The 26,520-nt window shown below is 37.3% G+C and overlaps 1 long non-coding RNA gene across 1 annotated transcript in view; it reads left to right on the forward strand.

Moving 5' to 3' along the window:
- Positions 20,192–26,520, forward strand: part of LOC107639415 — a 17,141-nt gene continuing 10,812 nt past the window's right edge. The window contains exon 1 of the long non-coding RNA XR_002361220.1: positions 20,192–20,202. This is a non-coding gene — a long non-coding RNA (uncharacterized LOC107639415). The remainder of the gene's footprint in view (positions 20,203–26,520) is intronic.

Raw genomic sequence — 26,520 nt, forward strand, 5'->3', positions numbered from 1 at the left:
GAGGCTCTTTCTGGAGTTGAACGCCAGGTTGTAACGTGTTTCTGGCGTTCAACTCTGGTTCGTGACGTGTTTCTGGCGTTTGACTCCAGACAGCAGCATGGAACTGGCGTTCAACGCCCTTTTACGTCGTCTAAACTCGGCCAAAGTATGAACTATTATATATTGCTGGAAAGCCCTGGATGTCTACTTTCTAAAGCAATTGGAAGCGCGCCATGTTGGTTTTAAGGGTTATTGGCTTTTTGCTCTTGCCTTTTGGTTTTAAGAGCTTTTGGCTTTTTCTACTTGCTTTTGCTCTCTTTTTTTTTCGCTATTTATTTTTTTTCTTTTTTTTTTCAACAAGCTTTGTTCTTTGCTGCTTTTTCTTGCTTCAAGAATCACTTTTATGATTTTTCAGATTATCAAATAACATGTCTCCTTGTCATCATTCTTTCAAGAGCCAACATATTTAACATTCTTAAACAACAACTTCAAAAGACATATGCACTGTTCAAGCATTCATTCAGAAAACAAGAAGCATTGTCACCACATCAATATAATTAAACTAAGTTCAAGGATAAATTCGAAACTCATGTACTTCTTGTTCTTTTGAATTAAAACATTTTTCATTTAAGAGAGGTGATGGATTCATAGGACATTCATAACTTTAAGACATAGTTACTAACTACTAATGATCATGTAATAAGACACAAACATGGATAAGCACTTAACATAAAGAAAACGAAAAACAGAGAATTTAAGAGCAAGGAATGAGTCCACCTTAGTGATGGTGGGGTTTCCTTCTTGAGGAACCAATGATGTCCTTGAGCTCTTCTATGTCTTTTCCTTGTCTTTGTTGCTCCTCCCTCATTGCTTTTTGATCTTCTCTAATTTCATGAAGGATGATGGAGTGCTCTTGATATTTCACCCTTAATTGCCCTATGTTGGAACTTAATTCTCCTAGGGAGGTGTTGATTTGCTCCCAATAGTTTTGTGGAGGAAAATGCATTTGAGGCATCTCCGGGATCTCATGGTGATGAGCTTCATGCGTCTCTTGAGCTCCATGAATGGGCTCTCTTGTTTGCTCCATCCTTTTCCTAGTGATGGGCTTCTCTTCCTCAATGGGAATGTCTCCTTCTATGTCAGTCCCAGCTGAGTTGCATAGATGGCAAATGAGGTGGGGAAAAGCTAACCTTGCCATAGTGGAGGACTTGTCAGCTACCTTGTAGAGTTCTTGAGGTATAATCTCATGAACCTCCACCTCTTCTCCAATCATGATGCTATGGATCATGATGGCCCGGTCTATAGTAACTTCAGACCGGTTGCTAGTGGGAATGATTGAGCGTTGAATGAACTCCAACCATCCTCTAGCTACAGGCTTAAGGTCCAGTCTTCTTAGTTGAACTGGTTTGCCTTTTGAGTCAATCTTCCATTGAGCTCCTTCCACACATATGTCCATGAGAACTTGGTCCAACCTTTGATCAAAGTTGACCCTTCTAGTGTAGGGGCGTGCATCTCCTTGCATCATGGGCAAGTTAAACGCCAACCTCAAATTTTCCGGACTAAAATTGAAAGGGACCTCGGGGATCACCTTCTTCTTGGCCACAACATCATAGAAGTGGTCTTGATGAGCTTTGGAGATGAATCTTTTCATCTCCCATGACTCAGAGGTGGAAGCTTTTGTCTTCCCTTTCCCTTTTCTAGAGGATTCTCCGGTCTTGGGTGCCATCAATGGTAATGGAAAAACAAAAAGCTTATGCTTTTACCACACCAAACTTAGAATATTGCTCGCTCTCGAGCAAGAGAAGAAAGAATAGATGAAAAAGAAGAAGAAAATATGGAGGAGATGAGGGAGAGGTGTATTCGGCCAAGAAGGGGAAGAGAGGGTTGTATTGTGTGAAAATGAAGAAGAATGGAGGGCTTTATATGGGGAAGGGAGGGGGGTTAAGGTTCGGCCATATTGGTGGGTTTGGGTGGGAAATTTATTTTGAATTTTGAAGTTAGGTGGAGTTTATGAGGTAGGTTTATGGGGAAGAGTGGTTGGATGTGAGTGGTAAAGTGGTGATAGGGAAGAGAGATTGAGGTGATTGGTGAAGAGTTTTGGGGAAGAGTGTTTATTGGGAAGAGAGGATGAACATTGAGAAGAGGGAAGAGAGTGAGTGGTGGTAGGTGGGGATCCTGTGGGGTCCACAGATGCTGAGATGATCCTGTGGGGTCCACAGATCCTGAGGTGTCAAGGAATTGCATCCCTGCACCAATTAGGCATGTAAAATGCCTTTGCATGCAATTCTGGCGTTTAAACGCCGAACTGATGCTTATTCTGGGCGTTCAACGCCCAGATGCTTGTTTCTGGCGTTCAGCGCTAGCTCTCTTTACTGTGCATTTCTGGTGTCTGAACGCCAGGATGCTGCTTGTTTCTGGCGTTCAACGCCAGAAACATGCTCTGTTCTGGCGTTGAACGCCAGACAAATGCTCCTTACTGGCGTTTAAACACCAGTGAGATCCTCCTCCAGGGTGTGATTTTTCTTCTGCTGTTTTTGATTTCGTTTTCAATTTTTATATTTATTTTGTGACTCCACATGATCATGAACCTAATAAAACATGAAATAACAATAAAAATAAATTAAAATTAGATAAATAAAAATTGGGTTGCCTCCCAACAAGCGCTTCTTTAATGTCAATAGCTTGACAGTGGGCTCTCATGGAGCCTCACAGATGTTCAGAGCATTGTTGAGACTCCCCAACACCAAACTTAGAGTTTGGATATGGAAGTTCAACACCAAACTTAGAGTTTGGTTGTGGCCTCCTAACACCAAACTTAGAGTTTGACTGTGGGGGCTCTGGTTGACTCTGTTTTGAGAGAAGCTTACTGTGCCTCTTTTCTATGTTTACAGAAGGATGTCCTTGAGTTTTAAACTCAAGGGAGTCCTCATTCAATTGAAGGACTAATTCGCCTCTGTCAACATCAATCACAGCTCTTGCTGTGGCTAGGAAGGGTCTTCCAAGGATGATGGATTCATCCTCATCCTTCCCAGTATCTAGGACTATGAAATCAGCAGGGATGTAAAGGCCTTCAACCTTTACTAACACGTCCTCTACTTGTCCATAAGCCTGTTTTCTTGAACTGTCTGCCATCTCTAATGAGATTTTAGCAGCTTGCACCCCAAAGATTCCCAGTTTCTTTATTACAGAGAGGGACATGAGGTTTATCCCTGAACCAAGGTCACACAGAGCCTTTTCAAAGATCATGGTGCCTATGGTATAAGGTATTAGGAACTTTCCAGGATCCTGTTTCTTCTGAGGCAATGTCAGTTGATCCAGATCACTTAGTTCATTGGTGAACAAGGGAGGTTCATTTTCCCAAGTCTCAATACCAAATAATTTGGCATTCAGCTTCATGATTGCACCAAGGTACTTGGTAACTTGCTCTTTAGTAACATCCTCATTCTCTTCAGAAGAGGAATACTCATCAGAGCTCATGAATGGCATAAGGAGGTTTAATGGAATCTCTATGGTCTCTAGTTGAGCCTCAGATTCCTTTGGTTTCTCAGAAGGAAACTCCTTATTGATCACTGGACGTCCCAGGAGGTTTGCTGAGTGGATGATGGAAAGGGCTTGCTATTGCTAAACCTGTTTCTCCCACCTTTCCTTGTTGAGTGTTGAGGCTTTTGTTGATCCTTCCATGAGAGATTTGGGTGATTTCTCCATGAGGGGTTATAGGTGTTTCCATAAGGTTCACCTATATAATTTACCTCTGCTATTGCAGGGTTCTCAGGATCATAAGCTTATTCTTCAGAAACTGCCTCTTGAGTACTGTTGGATGCAGCTTGCATTCCATTCAGACTCTGAGAAATTATATTGACTTGCTGAGTCAATATTTTGTTCTGAGCCAATATGGCATTCAGAGTATCAATTTCAAGAACTCCCTTCTTCTGAGGCGTCCCATTACTCACAGGATTCCTCTCAGAAGTGTACATGAACTGGTTATTAGCAACCATGTCAATGAGTTCTTGAGCTTCTGCAGGTATTTTCTTTAGGTGGATGGATCCACCTGCAGAAGTATCCAATGACATTTTAGCTAATTCAGACAGATCATCATAGAATATATCCAGGATGGTCCATTCTGAAAGCATGTCAGAAGGAAACTTTTTGGTCAGTTGCTTGTATCTCTCCCAAGCTTCATAGAGGGATTCACCTTCTTTCTGTCTGAAGGTTTGAACATCCACTGTAAGCTTGCTCAGCTTTTGATGAGGAAAGAACTTGGCTAAGAAAGCCGTGACTAGCTTATCCCAAGAGTTTAGGCTATCCTTGGGTTGAGAGTCCAACCACACTCTAGCTCTGTCTCTTACAGCAAAGGGAAAAAGCATGAGCCTGTAGACTTCAGGATCTACTCCATTAGTCTTAACAGTAGCACCGATCTGCAAAAATTCAGTTAAGAACTGAAAAGGATCTTCAGATGGAAGTCCATAGAACTTGCAGTTCTGCTGCATCAGAGAAACTAATTGAGGTCTCAGCTCAAAATTGTTTGCTCCAATGGTGGGGATGGAGATGCTTCTTCCATGTAAATTGGAATTATCTGCAGTAAAGTCACCAAGCATCCTCCTTGCATTATTATTATTTTCGGCTGCCATCTCCTCTTCCTGTTCGAAAATTCCTGACAGGTGCTTGCTGGATTGTTGTAATTTAGCTTCTCTTAGTTTCCTCTTCAGAGTCCTTTCAGGTTCAGGGTCTGCTTCAACAAGAATGTTCTTGTCCTTGCTCCTGCTCATATGAAAAAGAGAGAACAGAAAAATAATAATAATAGGGATCCTTTTTACCCAGGTATAGAGGTTCCCTTATGTGAGTAGAAGAAAAGAAGAAGAGAAAATCTAAACTCAGAGAGAGGGAGAGAGTTCGGATTTTTGGTGAGTGAGGAAGAGATGTTAGTGAATAAATAAATAAATAGAAGGAGATGAGAGAGAGAGAATTTTCGAAAATTATTTTTGAAAAAGAGTTAGTGATTTTCGAAAATTGTTTTTGAAAAAGGTTAGTAATTTTGAAAAATCAAAAATTAAAATAATTGGTTAATTAAAAAGAATTTTTGAAAAAGAGGGAGATATTTTGGAAAATTAGATAGAGAGAGTTAGTTAGGTAGTTTTGAAAAAGATAAGAAACAAACAAAAAGTTAGTTAGTTAGTTGAAACAAATTTGAAAATCAATTTTGAAAAGATAAGAAGATAAGAAGTTAGAAAAGATATTTTAAAATCAAATTTTTGAAAAAAAGATATGATTTCGAAAAAGATAAGATAAAAAGATATTTTTGAAAAGATATGATTGAAATTAGTTTTGAAAAAGATTTGATTTTTAAAATCACAATTAATGACTTGATTCATAAGAAATCACAAGATATGATTCTAGAACTTAAAGTTTGAATCTTTCTTAACAAGCAAGTAACAAGCTTGAAATTTTTGAATCAAAACATTAATTGATGATGTTATTTTCGAAAATTAGGAGATAAAGATAAGAAAAAGATTTTTTTGAAAAATATTTTAAAATTTTCGAAAATAAATAAGAAAAATTGAAAAAGATTTGATTTTTGAAAAAGATTTTGAAACAGATAAGATTTTTAAATTGAAAATTTGATTTGACTCATAAGAAACAACTAAATTTTAAAAAGTTTTGAAAAATTCAACTCAAATTTTCGAATTTATGAGAAGAAAAAGGAGAAGATATTTTTTTGATTTTTGAATTTTTAATGATGAGAGAGAAAAACATGAAAATGATGCAATGCATGAAAATTTTTAGATCAAAACAATGAATGCATGCAAGAATGCTATGAATGTCAAGATGAACACCAAGAACACTATGAAGATCATGATGAACATCAAGAATATATTTTTGAAAAATTTTTAATGCTAAGAAAACATGCAAGACACCAAACTTAGAAATCTTTCATGTTCAGACACTATGAATGCAAAAATGCACATGAAAAACAAGAACAGACACAAAACAAGAAAACATCAAGATCAAACAAGAAGACTTACTAAGAACAGCTTGAAGATCATGAAGAACACTATGAATGCATGAATTTTTCGAAAATTTTATGCAAACTTTAAAACATGCAATTGACACCAAACTTAAAATTGACTCAAGACTCAAACAAGAAACACAAAATATTTTTGATTTTTATGATTTTATGATTTTTTTGGATTTTTCGAAAATTATTTGAAAAAAAAAGAAAAAATAAGGATTCCAAAATTTTTAATATGAATTCCAGGAATCTTGCAATCTTAGTCTAAAGCTCCAATCTGAGGGTTAGGCATGGCTTAATAGCCAGCCAAGCTTTAGTATGTAACTCAGACATGCCACAGCTGACATTCCAATTAACTTGCCTCTATGCTGATGGTTGGAAGCCCCTATCCAAAGGAATTAGACATGGCTTTACAGCCAGCCAGGCTTCAACATGCTTCATGAAACTCTAGAATTCATTCTTAAAAATTTTAGAATAATTTTCGAAAACAGATGAGAAATTTTTGAAAGATTTTTTTTGAAATTTTTTTTTTGGATATAAAATAAGAGGAAAATTACCTAATCTGAGCAACAGAATGAACCGTCAGTTGTCCAAACTCGAACAATCCCCAGCAACGGCGCCAAAAACTTGGTGCACGAAATTGTGATCTCAGGCAACGGCACCAAAAACTATGTACGCACGTCTTAATAAATCGTTTTTCATTCACAACTTCGATACAACTAACCAGCAAGTGCACTGGGTCGTCCAAGTAATAAACCTTACATGAGTAAGGGTCGATCCCACGGAGATTGTTGGTATGAAGCAAGCTATGGTCATCTTGTAGATCTCAGTCAGGCGGATATCAAATGGTTATGGAGTTTTCGAATATTAATAATAAATAGAAAATAAGGATAGAAATACTTATGTATATCATTGGTGAGAATTTCAGATAAGCGTATAGAGATGCTTTCGTTCCTCTGAACCTCTGCTTTCCTGCTGTCTTCATCCAATCTTTCCTACTCCTTTCCATGGCTGGCTTTATGTAAGGACATCACCATTGTCAATGGCTACTTTTCATCCTCTCTGGAAAATGGCCGATGCGCTGTCACTGCATGGCTAATTGTCTGGAGGCATCACCGTGGTCAATGGCTGCATCCTATCCTCTTGTGAAAATGGTCCAAGTGCTCTGTCACAGCACGGCTAATCATCTGAGGTTCTCGATCATACTGGAATAGGATTCACCCTCCTTTTGTGTTTGTCACTACGCCCAGCACTCGCGAGTTTGAAGTTCGTCACAGTCATTCAATCCCAGAATCCTACTCGGAATACCACAGACAAGGTTTAGACTTTCCGGATTCTCATGAATGCCGCCATCAATCTAGCTTATACCACGAAGATTCTGATTAACAGATCCAAGAGATAATCATTCAATCTAAGGTGGAACGGAAGTGGTTGTCAGGCACGCGTTCGTGGGGGAATGATGATGATTGTCACGTTCATCACATTCAGGTTGAAGTGCGAATGAATATCTTGGAAGCGGAATAAGTTGAATTGAATAGAAAAACAGTAGTACTTAGCATTAATTCATGAGGAACATCAGAGCTCCACACCTTAATCTATGGAGTGTAGAAACTCTACCATTTGAAAATACATAAGTGAAAGGTTCAGGCATGGCCGAATGGCCAGCCCCCATGATCTAAGAACCAGACGTCCCAAGATGTCTAATACAATAGTAAAAAGTCCTATTTATACTAAACTAGTTACTAGGGTTTACAGAAGTAAGTAATTGATGCATAAATCCACTTCCGGGGCCCACTTGGTGTGTACTTGGGCTGAGCTTGAATGTTACACGTGCAGAGGCTCTTTCTGGAGTTGAACGCCAGGTTGTAACGTGTTTCTGGCGTTCAACTCTGGTTCGTGACGTGTTTTTGGCGTTTGACTCCAGACAGCAGCATAGAACTGGCATTCATTGCCCTTTTACGTCATCTAAACTCGACCAAAGTATGTACTATTATATATTGCTGGAAAGCCCTGGATGTCTAATTTCCAACGCAATTGGAAGCGCGCCATTTTGAGTTCTGTAGCTCCAGAAAATCTACTTTGCGTGCAGGGAGGTCAGAATCCAACAGCATCAGCAGTCCTTCTTCAACCTCTGAATCTGATTTTTGCCCAAGTCCCTCAATTTCAGCCAAAAAATACCTGAAATCACAGAAAAATATACAAACTCATAGTAAAGTCCAGAAATGTGAATTTTAACATAAAAACTAATAAAAACATCCCTAAAAGTAACTAGATCCTACTAAAAACATACTAAAAACAATGCCAAAAAGCGTATAAATTATCCGCTCATCACAACCCAACCGTAGGTAACATTTTCTTTCCTTGCCTGGTTTACTCTCAATAATTTGGCATATGATTGCATTCTAAGTTTGGTGTTGCCATGCAACAATTTGATTTTCAATCTTCACTGGGTACTTGCAACATTCTAAATTGAGAGTGTCACACTAAGTTTGGTGTTTTCACTTATCTTTCATGCAAGGTACCAAGCACACCACTTATTAATGCAATCAAAATGTCTCTGTTTGTATCTCTTGTACCTTTATTGTGATCCTTAATCTTGCTTGCTGAAACACATGCATACTCACACTTTATTCTAAGACATTCATGATCCATCATAAACCCCATCACCACTGTTTTACTTGTTGCTTGAGGATAAGTAATCATTCTAAGTTTGGTGTCGGAAGGGAAAGAATAGGAGGAAAAGGGCAACAACAATGAAGATGAACTACAAGGTGGTAAAGTTCCTTTTCCCTTTTACTTATTTCCAGCACTTTAAATTGCATGATTGTCTTCTATTTTCTTTGTCTGCATGTGTAATTACTCCTTGTGAATAAGCATAATTTGATATTTGATTTGTAACATGTTGCTATGATACCATGATTATCATCTTGAATTTTACTTGCACCCAATATCTCTAAGAATGCAACAAAGAAATCATTCTTTTGAAAGGAAAATGTTGAAGAATTTTATAAATCTTGGGGCAAGCAAAAGATTAAGAGGAGTGGAGCTTCTGATTGTATGATTGTGTATTGAGGTTGCATGTTTGTGAAAACTTGCATGGGAGCTCATAGATAGGAATTGAAATTTAGAAAAGTATTATGGAATTTCTCAAAAATCTATTGATCCAAGAAGCAGTAACAAAAGAAAACAAAAGAAAAAGAAAAATAAAGTACAAGCCCAAGGCTCTGAGCATCAATTACTAGGAAGAATAAAGAAAGAAACAAGAACTCAAAGAGTTATTGTCCTAGTTATATGCTTGTGGTGGATGTGTATCAAAGAGAGAGGCTTGAGCAAGTAAATCCTAAGGGGTGCTTCAACACCTAATACCTTAGACCAACTGGTTTGGGAGTATTGATTGAAAGCTTATCTAAAGAGCCGCTTTGAGACATGACACTTAGAGTCGAGGCCAAATTCCAAAAAAAGAAAGAAAAATGCTAGAAAATAAGTGCTGCTTCAAGGTGACAATCTATAAAGAGATTTCCATAATATCATTTGAATGAAACTCCTAAGATCTAAGACTTCCAAAATGTGAGGACTAATGAGCACTGGAATCCTTGCATAAGCATACAAATTAGAGTTCACCCCACTGTCACTTATTCACTTCACCCACTAAGGCATCATAAGCAATCCTTCAATACATTCCAATTAAAGAGAATTCTTTGTGCATAGTTCTTTTCTTGCTTGGGGACAAGCAAGCTTTAAGTTTGGTGTTGTGATGCCAGGGCATCTTGGCTAGTTTTACTAGCCATTTTTTGTATGCTTTAGGTTGGTTTCATGCATTTTCTTAGGAAATAAGCAAGTATTTGGTTGAAAATGCAATCATACCATGATTCAAGCAAACATTGTGAATTTTGAATGATTTCATGAGAATTATGCATAAATTGAATGATAAATTGGATGATGCATGATCCCATGATTAAGAGTAAGACTTTGATGCACTTTGTTTGATTGATTTCAAGCCAAAAGAAGAAGAGAAGAGCCACGTTAGTGGCTACGTTAGTTACACTAACGTGGGCACTAACGTGGAAGGAAGGAAAGCCCCAAATGTTAGTAAGAAAGTTAATGGCATTAACTTTGAAGAAGGAGGGGAAACGCCAACGTTAGTGGAAAAGGTGAGTGCCACTAACGTTTGCGAAGGCTAGAAGACCCACGTTAGCTTTCACGTTAGTTACATTAACGTGGGAACTAACGTGGAAGGAAAGGGAGATGCCAACATTAGTGGAAAAGGTGATCTCCACTAACGTTTGCGAAGCAAAAAGACCCACGTTAGCTTCCACGTTAACTACATTAACTGGTTATATGACAGGTAGAAGAAGCGGGGCTTCAACTTCCTTCGATTCCGAACCTGAGAGGACCTTCCTTAGACTAAGGAGGGAAGCAAGAGGAAAGGGAATTGTTGGTGCTGAGGAAGAGGAGGAGTATTTTGAACCAGACATGGATGAGAATATGGAGAACCATCATGAAGAAGAGGCTCACAACCATGGCAGAGAAGGTCCAGTGCATCATGCTGGACAAGAGAGAAGAGTTTTAGGCTCTTATATAAATCCAAACCTAGGAAACTATGGAAGTAGCATCCAAAAGTCAGCCATACATGCCAATAACTTTGAACTAAAGCCACAACTCATCACCCTTGTTCAGAACAACTGTTCATTCGAAGGAAGTGTCCAAGAAGACCCCAATCAACATCTAACTACCTTCCTGAGGATATGTGTGATGCCAGGGCATTTTGGCCAGTTTCACTGATATTTTCTTTACTGTTTTTAGGGTAGTTTCATGCATTTTCTTAGGAAATAAGCAAGTATTTGGTTGAAAATGCAATCATACCATGATTCAAGCAAACATTGTGAATTTTGAATGATTTCATGAGAATTATGCATAAATTGAATGATAAATTGGATGATGCATGATCCCATGATTAAGAGTAAGACTTTGATGCACTTTGTTTGATTGATTTCAAGCCAAAAGAAGAAGAGAAGAGCCACGTTAGTGGCTACGTTAGTTACACTAACGTGGGCACTAACGTGGAAGGAAGGAAAGCCCCAACATTAGTGAGAAAAGTTAGTGGCATTAACTTTGAAGAAGGAGAGCATGGAACGTTAGCAAGGAAGACCCACGTTAAGAGTCACGTTAGCTACACTAACGTGAACTCTAACGTAGGGACAAAAGGCACCAAGCAATGTTAATGGGGAAGGTGAGCCCCAATAACGCTTGCGAAAGGGGTATATGCCAACATTAATGGAAAAAGTGAGTGCCAGTAACGTTGGCGAAGCAAAAAGACCCACATTAACAGCCACGTTAACTAAGTTAAGGTGGTAGTTAACGTGGAAGGAAAGGGAGATGCCAACGTTAGTGGAAAAAAGTGAGTGCCACTAACGTTAGCGAAGCAAAAAGACCCACGTTAACTTCCACGTTAACTAAGTTAACGTGGTAGTTAACGTGGGCAAAAGTCTCACCTGGCAGTCTGACCATGCCTTCTTCAAACACGCATAACTTGAGCCACAAAGCTCCCAATGAGGTGATTCCAGTGGCATTGGAAAGTAGGATTCCAGAGCTTTCCAAGAATATATGGCACTACATGGTTGACACTGAATTTGAGGGAGAAAACCTGCCCCGAAAGTGTAAAGATGAACATGGTATCAACCAGTAGTAAGGCCAGCTGACCTCTTCACCTTCCAAGAAGTGTAACTCGAGTTGTAGAGCTCCAAATGATGCGCTTCCAAAGGCGTTGGAAAGTAGACATCCAGAGCTTTCCAAAAATATATAATAGTATGGGGTGGACATTGATTTTGAGCTCCAGAACCTGGAACTATTAAGCCCCTGGTCGCTAGCGTTATCGGGACTCACGTTTTCCATTAACGCTAGCGACTATGCCAGCGACCATGTCCACTTAAAAGGAGCATAACTTGAGTTATAGAGATCCAATTGAGGTAAATCTAGTTGCATTAGAAAGATGACATTCAGAGCTTTCCAACGATATATAATACTATATAGTGGGCATGAAATTGGGGCACAAACAAGAGGCATCTTTTAAGCCCCAAAAATACCAACTAGGCAGCAAGTGCAACGTTAGCCACAATAACTTTAGCACTAACGCCACACTTGTAGCGTTAGTGTGGCTAACTTTAGCACTAACTTTAGCACCTGGACCTAAAATTGATTCACTTCTCCACCCTCAAGGAAGCAAGCCCACAAGTGTCAACCAATCAAGGCCACAAGAAGCATCTAGAATAGGAATTTTCATTTAATTGTAATTTGCTTTTAATTTTATTTTGTAATTTAGGAGAGCCTATATAAAGGCCTTAGTTTTTACAGGGACTGACAGTCTGGAATGAGGGATTGAAGAGGGGTCTTCGGACTCCCTCCCCTCACACACTTTTCCTTCTCTTTCTTTTCTTTGTACTTTTCATTTATGAATTTTGAAGTTTCAATTTCAGTTTTAATCTTTATCTTTATTTTTCTGCATTTCTTTCTTTTCTAATTTAGTAGAGCAATGATCAACTAACTCTTTTTATTGGGTTAGGGAGCTCTGTTGTAATTTGATGGATCAATATTAATTTTCGTTATTCTTCTTCTATCTTTTCTCTTGATTTTACTAGAAAGCTTTCAATCTTCATCCAATTGGGTAGTTATCTTGGAAAAGAAGCTATTCATACTTGGATCTCTTCTGAACCTTGGAAGAGGAATGAAGAGATCATGCTAGAAATGCTTTCTCATGTTGGACCAAATTGGGGTTGAAAGGATATGGTGACTATAATTCTACCAACACTTGATTTGGGAATGCATGTGGTATAATCAGTGACCATACTTCATCTCTTCTCATGAGCAATTGACCAAGGAATTGGCTATTGATCAAGATTTGAGAGATTGAATTACAAAAAATTGTAATTTGATCACTTAAGATTGCCAAGGAGATCAATGAACGCATTGATTGAGGAAGAGATGAGAATGAACTTGATCCGGAGGATTACAATATCTCTTGATCCCAATGTTCATTTTATTTTTAGTTCTTACATTTACTCTATAGTCATTTACTTTCTTGCCATTTTACTTTTCTGCACTTTATTGCTTTCTTTACTTTTGTGCCATTTACATTTCCTTGTTGCTTATCACTCCAATCTGATTCGTCTAACTAGGATAATCAATTGATTGCTTAATCCGTTAATCTCTGTGGGATTCGACCTCACTCTTTTGTGAGTTATTACTTGACGACAATTTGGTATACTTGCCGAAGGAAAATTGTTGAGAGACAAGTTTCCGTGCTATCACTAATCATTCAAACTTGAAGAGTTAGGCCGAATAAAAGTATTTTGGAAGAGATTCTGGGCTTGGCGTTGAACTTAGAGTGAGGGTGCCTAACTTGGAGTGTTGGCACTGGACTTGGGCATTTGGCGCTTAATAAACTACAATTTTATGGTTTATTTTGTATTGAATTTGGTGGATTTTATCAACTTTTCTCACATTGTTCATTAAAATATCATAGTTTTATGAATTTCTCTTAATTGTGCTTAATGATTGAAAACATACTTTTTAGGCTTTTAAATTACTAAATTTAATCTACTTTTCTCCCATTCGATGCCTTGATATATTTTTTTGAGTGATTTAAGGTTTTAAAGGCAAGAGTGGATTGAAAGAAATGGAAGAAAAGCATGCAAAATGGAGAATTATGAAGAAATGAGGATTTGCAGAATTCATGGCAACGCGTATACGTGGTCCATGCATACACGTGGGAGGAAATCTGTCAGGTGACGCATATATGTGGCTCACGGGTACGCGTGATAAGCAGCACGTGACCAACTTAAAGGCAATACACTTGGGGCGATTTCTGATGCTATTGAACCCAAGGATTGAAGAGGGATGAACCAAGTAGTCATAGTTAAGTTTTATCATGTTTTAGGTTAGAATTCTAGAGAGGGAAGCTCTTTCTTCTCTCTAGAAATTAGGGTTCTAGATTACTTCTTTTCATAGATTTAGGTTTCAATTATTGTTTTAATTTACTTTTCTTTACTATTTCTTGTTCTTACACCTTGGTTCTCTTAGTTTCTAAGGTTAATTTTCCTTTTATGTCATTTTTATGTTTATGAGCACTTTGTTAACTTTTATTTCCATTAATATAATTTGATGTTTCATGTTATTATTGCTTTCTTTAGTTGTTATTGTCATTTTCTTGCTTTTGGTAATTTTAGATTTTATTATTTCTTGCTAATTACCATGCTCTCCTTTTATGCCTTCCAAGTGTTTGATAAAATGCTTGGTTGGATTTTAGTATAGAATTTTGCATTTTTGGCTTGGGTTGAGTAATTGGAGACTCTTGAGTTATCAAACTCTTTTGTTGATTGGTGATTGAGGATTGCTAGTTGGCTTGAAATCTTCTAAAGCTAATCTTTGATTAGGACTTGTGGATTATAGTTGACTTTGCTCACTTGACTTTCCTTCAATTGTTAGAGGATGACTAAGTGAGAGCAAGAGACAATTACAATCATAATTGAGGATGATAATGAGGATAGGACCTCTAATTCTCACTCCTTGACAAGATTTTTCTTAGTTGTTAGCTTATTTCTTTTGTTCTTTACATTTCTTGTCTCTTATAAAAAAATCCCAAAAATACTTCCTTACAACCAATAATTGAGCACTTGATTGCAATTCCTAGGGAGAACGACCCAAGATTAATACTCCCGGTTATTTTGATTTGTATTGTGACAACCTTCTAAACTTTGATTGGTGGATAAATTGTTGGTTTGGACTATGCTTGCAACAAAATTCCTTTGGTAAATTCTAGACCGACATTTATCACCTATCAAGTTTTTGGCGCCGTTGACGGGAAATTGCAATGGTGTTATATTATTGGCTATTGTGAATATGTTCATATTGTGAATATCTTGCTTTTTCGTTATTTCTTAGTTTTGCTAGTAACTAGGAGTTTACTTTTCCCTTGCTATTTTGATATTCTTTATTTTGATTTCCTTTTCTTTTTTTTTTTCATATAAATTCTCATCCTTGTGGTTTTGGATATGGTTATGACTATGTTGTAGGTAATAAAACTTTGATGATGGCTCACATTCTGGGAGGGAAGAATTCTTGAGAAGGGAGCCACATCCATATGAGCAATCATCATGGCAACCTCCTCAACCAAGCTACTATGATTGCAATCCCTCCTATGATGTACGTCATTACAATGGATATGATGGTTCTTATCATGATTATGCCACTCAATCACCATTATTCCATGCACCATATTCTCAACATAGTCATCAAACACCATCATTCCAACCACCATACTCTCAACCCACATTTTATTTCTATTAATTACCTCCACACAATCCAAATCCATATCCCCCTATGCACACACTTATGACCATTATGAACAAGCACCCATTGAACCACCACCACTCCAACATCATTACCCTCACAACCCTTTTTCTCCCTCCAACCAAGCTCCTATGGATGATACACTTGGCATCATTCTTCAAGAGCAAATGGAGCTTTAAACCACACTCACCTCTACCCTCCAAGAGATTATAACCCGTCTACCTCCATCTTCTATCAACAACCAAAGCACCTTCCAACCTCCAAGCTTTAATGCATCTCCTTTTCAACCACATGATGAATTCTCCTTTCCACCATAACCCTCCATGGAAGAATATCCATATCCATCAATCTAAGAGCAATATGATTCTAATTGTGTTAGTCAAGTGGAACAAGAGCCAAGGGATTGTCTCAAGGAAGCAATGGATCGGCTTCAAGCAGCCATACTTCAAAAGGAGCAAGAGGAAGCCCAAAAGAACCGCGAAGCTATCATGGCTAACCTTGCCAAAATTAAAGCCACCTTGGACTCATGGGATTCATGCCACAAGCAAAGTATTTCCATGGTTGAATGTGAAGAATCAACCGAAGAGAGGAGCATGAAGGAGATTTTAGAGTCTCAATCTGAGAACAAGGAAATAGAGTATGTTTTGTAATAAGTGGAAGGGATGGAGATTGTTGAAGAAGAAGAAGTAGTTGAAGATCTAGGGAAGGTTGAATAAGAGGGAAGTTCCATCATTGAAGACAACTCTACACCAAGTAACATTAAGGATCTTGTTGAAGCTTTTTCCATCGAATGTGAACCCAATGTTGAGGAGGAATGTGTACAACCTCCAACACATGACTTAGTCAATGAGGAAGAGTTGGAAGAGGTTGACAAACAAGTAAAAGTTGAGAGAAGTTGTCAAGAGGTGGAAGTCGTCAAGGAGGGGCCAAAAAGGAGTGAAGCTTACATGGGCAAAGCCATTGGATACCTTCCTTGCTAAGTCACCATCCAAATTACAAATTGAGTGGGTAATCATCTCATCCTTTAATTTTCTTGGCCTATATCAATATGATTTGTTAGAAACGGATGGTCAACTTAGAGTTCTTTGTGGGTTAGAAAGTAAGAAAGAGTTGGATGTTGGTTGGCAACTAGAATCAAGGTGCATAGTGGGAAGAAGCTCAAACTTTGGGATTCAAAGGTGGAGTGGAACTCTATTGAAAGGATTTAGGATGAAGATTAGGAGTTCTAAGGAGAATTCAAGAAGTTTGTCACCCAATTGGAAGCATGTAGATCAAGAGGAAAGGGTGTTGACAAACAAAGTATGGGACCCAGGAATACACATCAACAATCATCAATCTTAGGGCCTTACTACTTGCTTGAAGCTCTTAGAAGAGTGATGCACATAATTTGGGATCCCGGAGGCTATTGAAAATGCAAACATTGGTAAGGATTCAAGGAAGAGTTCAAGCACAAGCCACCTTGATTAGAGCTCCCTATAAGTCCAACTTAAGGACACTAAATAAAAGTACTAGGTGGGAGACACCCCACCATGGTAACATCTTTTCATTTTTCTCTTTTATAAATATTGGTAAAATTAGTTTAATGTTTAGTTTTGTTGGTTAAGTTTATTTGGTAGTCTAGTGTCTTGAATAAGGTTTGGTGGTGTTTCGATGGCTGTTTGGGTGTTTGGAATGCTTGGTTTGGTGCTAGAACTTGAAAATTTTCGAAAAACAAGGCACCCAGCCACGCGTACGCGTGACCCCCCGAAAAACCACCATGCAGGAATGGTGCGTGAGTGCTGCTGCTGCATGACTCCAAACAGAGAGTTGCATGCAAAGGGTGCAGACACTGTGCATCTAGCACAATTTCGTCCCACGCGTACGCGTCACATCCTCTTTCCTTCTCCCACGCCCACACCTGCCTGACGCGTACGCGTCGCACCCCATTCAACCATCTCACACTTACGCGTGACCCACGCGTACGCGTGGACATCCCTGTCTCACACACTTCTTTTCTTCTTTTCTCTCCATTTTTTTCTTCTTTTCTCTTCTCCTCTCTTCTTTCCCTCTCCAACCATCATCTAGCACCACCATTCACCATCCACTATCATCTTCCTTATATTAGTTAGTTGTTAGTTGTTAGTAGTTAATTAGTTAGTTAGTTAGTTTAATTTTCTGTTTTCATGCTATGTGTTGTATTATTAATCTTGTTTACTATTTATTGTTGCTGATTATTAATAAGATGCTATTTTGGCATCATTGCTGTTAATAGTCATTGTTTAATTTTTTTTGTTGAGGTTATACTTTGTTGCTTGGTTCTTGCTTGGATGCTTTCATACTTCTTTATCCCTTGTTGTTGTCTTAACCAACAAGTTTTCTTTAAAGCATCTCAGGCACATTAAAATGAGTGAAGTGCTTGTCCCTTTTGTGCAGTTGTGACACACTTAGTTCATTAATGTCACACACTTATTCACTCACTTCATTTTAGTGATTCATACCTCATTCCAACAATCTGTGCTTCCTTGCTTTTGCATTTATTCGTCTTACTATCCTATTGTCTATCTTTCAGGATGATTCACTGTAAGCGAAAAAGGGAAGCGGAGAAAAGAACATGCAGCAACCGGTTGATCCACCAGCTGAAGGTGGCAATCCAGAGAGTCGCCGTACCCTCTTGCTCATCTTTGAATGCACCGAGGAGGGTGCAAACTTTTAAGTGTGGGGAGGTCGTCCGACCTATCGGCGATTTTTGGATGAAAATTTCTAATTCTAACACTTTCGTATTTTAATTTTTTTTGTTATTTTTAGGTCTTTTAGAATTTTTAGTTGTATTTTCTTGGTTTGTATATATATAATAAGCTTAGTCAAAATAATGAAATTTTTCAAGAAAACTCCTCTTATATAGGGCATTGATACCCCAATTGATTTGAGTAAAAAATTTTCATGAAACTTGCTTGAATTACATATTATGGAACATGTTTTTGAGCTAAGAACACGTAAGCATGTGAGTTTTGAGCCTAATTGTGTGGTTACATCATATAACCACTACTTTCATTCTTGTGTGTATTATTCTCTTTCTATGATTGTAATCTTTGATTTGTTTGATTCTTTATGTCCATTATTTTGTGTACAAATGCATTTATATGATTGAGGCCTTCATTTCATTAGCTCACTTACCCAAATAACCTTACCTTTTATCTACCATTGTTTACCAATTTTGAGCCTTTGTTAATCCCCTTTTCTTCTTAATTTTAGCACATCACTACCCCCAAGTGAAAAATAATAAATGTTCCTTGTTTGCATCTTTGATTAGCTTAGGCTAGTGAGAGTGTGTAACATTTAAGTGTGGGAAAGTTTGGGAACATTAGTTGAGGTAAAAGTGTATTTTTGGCTTTCATTGAAGATCTTGGGAATTGGGTTCATACTCATGCATTAAATGTTTAAACCATATACATTGATGTTCTTGTATATATTTTAGTAAAAAAATTGAAAAAAAAAGAAAAATAAAAAGAAAAAAAAGAAAGAAAAAAAAAGCAATAAAAAGGGGACAAAATACCCCAAAGTAAAATAATAACAACAAAGCATATGTGTTGCGATAAAAAAGAAAATGCATGAGTGTGTGAAAAAGTGAAAAATGGGTAGTTAGGTTTGTATTAGAATTGTATAGGTTGTTATATGTGTTAGGTGAGAGCTTAAGTTAATCAAAGATTCAAATTTCAAGCTCACTTGACCAAATACAATCTTACCTTTACCCTAGTCCCATTACGACCTATGGATAAGTCCTCACGATATTTGTATGCATGCATTGAATAATTGTTGATTGTTAGATGAAAAACAAATCTTAGAAAGTATGATTAGAGGAGAATTGAGTGAATCAACCCTATATACTTGAACGACTAGAGCGGATGCACATCCAGTGAGGGTTCGATTGTTCAATTACATGTTTTTACCTATGGTCATCTCTTATCTTGCAAGTGTATAATTCTTTTTAATAACACAATTTAATTGTGGATTTAATTGGATTGTGATTGCTTTAGCCCTTATGTTCATATATGTATTCTTGGAAATTGAATTATTTTGACTAAGTAGTTGCATGCATATAGATAGTTTGCATTAAATAAATGTTCATACCTCCTTTCTTGTCTTTCTTGGTTTAGCATGAGGACATGCTACTGTTTAAGTGTGGGGAGGTTGATAAACCACAATTTTATGGTTTATTTTGTATTGAATTTGGTGGATTTTGTCAACTTTTCTCACATTTATTCACTAAAATAGCATGGTTTTGTGAATTTTTACTAATTGTGCTTAATGATTGAAAACATGCTTTTTAGGCTTTTAGATTGCTAAATTTAATCCACTTTTCTCCCAATCGATGCCTTGATATGTTTGTTTGAGTGATTTAAGATTTTAAAGGCAAGAATGGCTTGAAAGAAATAGAAGAAAAGCATGCAAAGTGGAGAATTCATGAAGAAATGAGGATTTTCAGAATTCATGGCAACGCGTATACGTGGTTCATGCGTACGCGTGGGAGAATATCTGTCAGGTGATGCATATACGTGGCCCATGCGTACGCGTGATAAGTAGCACATGACCAACTTAAAGGCAATACGCTAGGGGCGATTTCTAAGCCATCCAGGCCCAAATCCAACTCATTTATGAAGTTATTGAACCCAAGAATTGAAGGGGGATGAACCAAGTAGTCATAGTTAAGTTTTATCAAGTTTTAGGTTAGAATTCTAGAGAGAGAAGCTCTTTCTTCTCTCTAGAAATTAAGGTTTTAGATTACTCCTTTTCAAAGATTTAGGTTTCAATTCTTGTTTTGATTTACTTTTCTTTACTATTTCTTATTCTTACATCTTGGTTGTCTTAGATTCTATGGTTAATTTTCCTTTTATGTCATTTTTATGTTTATGAGCACTTTTTTAACTTTTATTTCCATTAATACAATTTGATGTTTCATGTTATTATTGCTTTCTTTAGTTGTTATTGTCATTTTCTTGCTTTTTGTAATTTTAGATTTATTATTTCTTGCTAATTACCATGCTCTCCTTTTATTCCTTCCAAGTGTTTGATAAAATGCTTAGTTGGATTTTAGTGTAGAATTTTGCGTTTTTGGCTTGGGTTGAGTAATTGGAGACTCTTGAGTTATCAAACTCTTTTGTTGATTGGTGATTGAGGATTGCTAGTTGGCTTGAAATCCTCTAAAGCTAATCTTTGATTAGGACTTGTGGATTAGAGTTAACTTTGCTCACTTGACTTTCTTTCAATTGTTAGAGGATGACTAAGTGAGAGCAAGAGACAATTACCATCACAATTGAGGATGATAATGAGGATAGGACTTCTAATTCTCACTCCTTGCCAAGAGTTTTCTTAGTTGTTAGCTTATTTCTTTTGTTCTTTACATTTCTTGTCTCTTATTACAAAATCCAAGGAATACTTCCTTATAACCAATAATTGAGCACTTGATTGTAATTCCTAAGAAGAACGACCCGGGATTGATACTTCCGGTTATTTTTATTTGTATTGTGACAACCTTCTAAACTTTGATTGGTGGATAAATTGTTGGTTTGGACTATGCTTGCAATGAAATTCCTTTGGTAAATTCTAGACCGACATTTATCACCTATCAGCGCTAAACGGCAATGCATTTTGGACCACTAGGAGGTGGAATGGTCTTCGAATTTGGGCATCAAGCATGGGCTCTGGGCGCCCATGTAGTGGAATTTCTGGCGCTGGGCACCACCTGCCCATGTTGGGCGCCAGCCTTGTCTGTTCCATCGAAGGCACTAGGCGCCCTCTTTCTGGTGTTGGACTTCAAATCGTTAAAGTTAAGCGCTAGTTTCTCCTTCTTTCTTGGGAATTCACTTTGTGACTTTCTTGTTTGCTTCTCTTCTTTGTATTTCTTTAAAGAATAATCCTGAATACATAATAATTCTAAAAAAATTCCAAATATATGATTAGCTATGAAAACTTCATTTTAAAACAAAAAAACTTCAAATTAAACATAAGAACACCACTTAAAAAGATACGTAAAAATTACTAAAGATGCCAAAGAATCATGAACCTTGGAAGGAAAACAATAAACGACCTATTTGCATTTATCTCAACAAAATTTTTAGTAATGAAGTATCTAACCTCTAGAGGTCGTGTAACCACTATCCGAGGAGATCAAGTAGCTGCTGTGAAATGCAACAAAGCAAGGCTCGAGGTAAAATGTAACAAAGTTACTGCTGTGTCAAGTAAAGAGTGGGACAAAATATTTAGAGTTACGACTAGGCTAAAGGTGCAAAGCACTAAGAAAAAGATAAGAAAAATCTGTGTTCAAGGATTAATTAGGGTTAAAGAGGAAGAGAATCCATAATATCATTCGAATTCTAGTTTTGAAGGACATTGATATTTCTGAGCTTCAAAGGATAGTGAGATGCCGAATCTATTCAGGATCACAGTGTCATTAACCCCACTCAGTGAATGGACAAGAACTTAATTGGAAACTCAATTCTTAGGCAATTTCACTTCTCAGTTCTATATTATTTTTATTTGGTTGAGGACAAGCAACGATTCAATTTTGGTGTTGTGATGTGTGAGCATCTTTTCTTTATTTTCTTATTATTTTAGATCTGAATTTATGAAGGTTTTAATGATATTATAGTGTTTAAAGCCTATTTGGATGCTACTTTGAGTTGCTCTAGTATTTTAATTATTTCAGATGAAGTTTGGATTGGTTTGGCAGAGTTTGTGTTCAAGAAAAGTGAAGAATTTTGAATCTGCTAAGCTGGCGCTAAACGCCGCATCTGGCGTTTAGCACCTAAGAGCTTTGGGACGTGTAGCGTTGGGTGCTTCATGATTCGTACCAAGCTTCTACCTTGTAGGGCGCTAAACACCAAGCCTGACATTTAATGCCAGGAAGACAGTAACGTTAGGAAACTCTCTGCCACCTGGGACGCTAAACGCCGAATTTGACGTTTAGCGCCAGCAACGCGGCTCCAACTTCAACAAAGGGGCTTCATTAGTTAGATTTGCATTAATTATTGTATTCTATTTTTGTTTTAGTTATTTTGTATTCACAAACACAATCTTTTAGGATTTAGTAATTATTATTCTATTTTATTTTCAAATGAAAAATTAGGTTAGATATAAAATGGGAAAGATTTAGCCCTTCAGGCTCTCTCTTCTCTCCTCTACCTCATTCTACACTTTACATATTTTTGGAACCCTAGTTTTCTCTCTGAGTCATGAGCAACTAAACCTCCTTGGTTAAGGTTAGGAGCTCTGTTTATTCTATAGATTGATACTATTGCCATTCTATTTTTATCAATGTACTGATTTAATTTCAAGGATTACTTTCGTTCTTCATCTTATGAATTTGAGTGTATTGGAAAATAACTCTTGTTCTACATGAATTCTTGTTGATTCTTGGAAAAGTTATCTAACTTGAATACTAGCTTGAAAGTAAACTCCTCCTAAACCACTAATTGCTTGGACTTAATGGGATACATGACATATAATCCTCTTATATTTGGGTAATTAGGGTTTTTGTAGCTAATAAACTAGAATTGAACCAAACCATTTAATCTATGTTAAGTGACCAAAAAATTGGTGGTTGATTAGGTTAGAGGAGACTAAATCACTAAGAAATTAGGGTTTAGTCAATTACAGTTTGCCATGAAATGAATCTTGCATGATTCAAAAAGTTGATAAGAAATGTAAATCTGAAAAAATAAACATCTCTGAAGTCTTAACTGTTCTCTCACATACTTCTTACACCGAATCTACTGTTTGCTTTTCGAACTCTTGAATTATTGTTTAATGCATTGTGAATCCCAAAACACCATTTTTTGCTTGTCTGACTAAGTGGATCATTCGACTCTTATTGCTCAGTCCATCAATCCTCGTGGGATCGACCCTTACTCACCTGAGGTATTACTTGGTATGACCCGGTGCACTTACTGGTAAGTTGTGGATTGCAAAATCTGCACCAGGTCATCAGGTGGTCCTTGGGGAATTTGATCAATAGGCTCAATTTTCATGCAATTCCCCTCTTCATTGGAGTGATGTGTGGCTTTGAAAACATGGAAAATCAACTGCTCATTGTGTACTCTCAGTATGAATTCACCTTTTTCCAAATCAATGAGAGATCTCCCTGTGGCTAAGAATGGTCTTCCTAGAATGATGGAGAAGTTGTCATCCTCCTTCATGTCAAGAATCACAAAATCTATTAGTAAGAAGAACTTTTCCACCTTTACCAAAATATTTTCCACCACTCCATGTGCCAGCCTCACAGATTTATCTGCAAATTAAAGCGCTATTCTTGTGGGTTTCACCTCTTGAATTTGTAGCTTTTTCATTACAGAGAGTAGCATCAAGTTGATGCTTTCTCGCAAGTCACACAATGATCCTTCAAAGGTGTTTTTTCCAATAGTACATGGGATTTGGAAACTTCTTAGATCTGGCATCTTACTTGGCAAATTCCTCTGAATGATTGTACTACACTCTCTAGTTAGTACCACTATTTGGTCTTCCTTAAGAGATTATTTTTAGATAATAACTCCTTCATGAAGTTAATATACATAGGCATTTGCTCAAGAACTTCTATGAAATAAATGTTGATATGTAGTGTCTTGAATACCTCTAAGAACTTAAGGATTTATTTATTCTTTTGTTCTTATTGAGGCCTTTAAAGAGGTGAGACTCTTGGGTTGTATTCAGGCACTGAGATCTCCACCTTAGGTTTCTCACTCTTGGCATGTGCAAAGGGGGAGAGAATGGGCTCCTCAGGGTCTCTGGCTTCCTTTGTAATTTCTTCAGTTTGCACCTCATTACCAGAGCCTTGAGTATCTACCTCTTTTTCACTTATCAAATAGATGGCCTTACATTCCTCTCTTGGATTTAGAATTGTATCACTAGGGAATGTATTAGGAGGCCTTTCAGTAGCTTGTTTGCTCAACTATCCCATCTACACCTCTAAGTTTCGAATTGAAGCTCTAATTTTCTGTATGAAGCTATGAGTGGTCTTAGAGAGTTCTGCTAATGATGCTTCCAATGTTGAGGTATTCTGAGCAACTGGGGTCGGATTGTGAGATTGAAAAGATTAATGTTACTAGTTGAAAGGATTTTGCCGGTTGAATTGGTTTTAGTGGGGTTGTTATTGTTGAAGTTGGACTGTCTTTGATTTTGATTTTGATTTTTCTAGCCAAAATTTGAGTGATTTCTCTATCCCGGGTTATATGTCTTGGAAAAGGGATCATTATTATCTATTCTTAAAGAATTACCCATGTAGTTAAGTTGCTCAGGAGGGGGTTGCTCATAACCAAAACTTCCAAATTGAGACACTCTACCGTTCATATCAAAAGAACGATCTTGGGTAGCAATAGATGACACTTGTATACCCCCCAGATATGGAGTAATGGTGGCAATCTTTTGAGACATAGCTTTGTTCTGGGCCAAAATAGCATCCATGGCATCCAACTCCATGACACCTTTATTCATGATTTTCTCTAAAGAATATAAGTATTGATTGTTGGCCATTATCTCTATCAAATCCAAGGCCTCATCAGTGGTCTTCATATACAAAGAACCTATTGCAGAATTATCCAAAGAAAGTTTCAAAGCCAGAGTGATACCATCATAAAAAAATATATAATTGTACCCAGTCTGCAAACATGTCCGGAGGACACTTTCTCACCATAGCCTTGTATCTCTCCCAGGCCTTATAGAGAGACTCTCCTTCAAGCTGTCTGAATGTCTAGATGTCAGTCCTCAGCTTATTCAATCCCTGAGGTGGAAAGAATTTGGATAAGAACTTACTAACCAAATCCACCTAGGTTGCTTTACTTTTCTTAGGTTGTGTTTCGAGCCACTGACTAGCTCGGTCCCTTATAGCAAACAGGAATAACATCAACCTGTAGACATCGGCGAGAACCCTATTTGTCTTAACTATATCACATATCCTCAGAAAATTGGATATGAATAGATTGCAGGCTTTCACTGAATTGACAATTTTGCTGAACCAAAGAGATGAGTTGAGGCTTCAACTCAAAGTTATTGACATTCACACCCGGTGATACAATACTTTCCACACAACTCCCAGGATTGAGGTTAGTATATGACCCCAGAGTTCTCCTGACAGGCGGGACATTTTTGGGGTTATTGACCACAAGATTCTCAATATTATCATCCATACTGAGTTTAGCTTCCTCTTCAGACTTATCCCCAAAGATCTCTTGAACTTCTTGGGCTCTAGCTTGTTTTCTTTGCTTTCGAAGAGTCCTTTCAATCTCAAGGTCGTATAAAAGAGATTATTTATCCCTATTTCTCTGCATAAATAACTAGAGACAAAGAAAAGTGGGATTCTCAACATCACAGTGAAGAGAATCCCAGTAAATCTCACGAAAATAAAAGAAAAAAGAATTTAAATAAACAAAGACAAAAAAGGCAAAAGTTAATGGGGAATAAAATTGAAAAGAAACGAGAATTAAGAGGAATAAAAATAAAATATAAATGATAGAAACTAAAACAAAAAATAAAACAAAGAAAAAGTCTAATCTAGGCAACCAATCAACTGGTAGTTGTTAGTCACAATCTATCCCTGGCAACGGTGCCAAAAACTTGGTGCGGAATTTATAATCCACAACTTACCAACAAGTGCAGCGGGTCGTACCATGTAATAACTCACGGTGAGTGAGTGTCGATTCCACGATGATTAATGGACTAAGCAAGCAATGGTTGATAATTAGCTATTCTAGTTACACAAATTGAAATGAGAGGTTTAGTTGTCAAATAGCATAAAAAGCAATAAACTAAGAAAAGTGGTGCACGAATTGTGAATCACACTTTTCACAACGCGTACCACTAACCAGCAAGTGCACTGGGTCGTCCAAGTAATACCTCACATGAGTAAGGGTCGAATCCAACGGAGATTGTTGGGAGCTAGGATTTTATTCCTTTTTGGCCCTCCTATCCACTGATTCTCAAAGCCTTGGGATCCTTTTTATTACCCTTGCCTTTTGGTTTTAAGGGTTTTGGCTTTTTGCTCTTGCCTTTTGGTTTTAAGAGCTTTGGCTTTTTCTGCTTGCTTTCTCTCTTTTTTTTTTTTTTTCTTTTCTGCAAGCTTTGTTCTTTGCTGCTTTTTTTTGCTTCAAGAATCATTTTTATGATTTTTCAGATTCTCAATAACATGTCTCATGTTCATCATTCTTTCAAGAGCCAACATATTT

The sequence above is a fragment of the Arachis ipaensis genome, chromosome B04 (genome assembly GCF_000816755.2).
Source record: "Arachis ipaensis cultivar K30076 chromosome B04, Araip1.1, whole genome shotgun sequence".
In the NCBI taxonomy this organism is placed as follows: Eukaryota; Viridiplantae; Streptophyta; class Magnoliopsida; order Fabales; family Fabaceae; genus Arachis; species Arachis ipaensis.